Genomic DNA, 356 nt, shown 5'->3' with positions numbered 1-356 from the left:
TCTAGGCATGGCCGTGAGGCCAGCCTCCCAATGATCTAAGATAGCATAAGAACAAAGGTAGCTACCCAGATGAAAATACAAAAGTAAAAGGTCCTATATAGAGAGACTAGTAGCTTAGGGTTTACAGAGATGAGTAAATGACATAAAAATCCACTTCCGGGCCCACTTGGTGTGTGCTTGGGCTGAGCATGAAGCATTTTCGTGTAGAGACTCTTCTTGGAGTTAAACGCCAGCTTTGGTGCCAGTTCCGGCGTTTAACGCTGGGAATTCTGAGGGTGACTTTGAACGCCGGTTTGGGCCATCAAATCTTGGGCAAAGTATGGACTATCATATATTGCTGGAAAGCCCAGGATGTA

The sequence above is a fragment of the Arachis duranensis genome, chromosome 4 (genome assembly GCF_000817695.3).
Source record: "Arachis duranensis cultivar V14167 chromosome 4, aradu.V14167.gnm2.J7QH, whole genome shotgun sequence".
NCBI lineage: Eukaryota > Viridiplantae > Streptophyta > Magnoliopsida > Fabales > Fabaceae > Arachis > Arachis duranensis.
The sequence above is the reverse complement of the archived record's forward strand: the minus strand, read 5'-3'. Positions refer to the sequence as shown.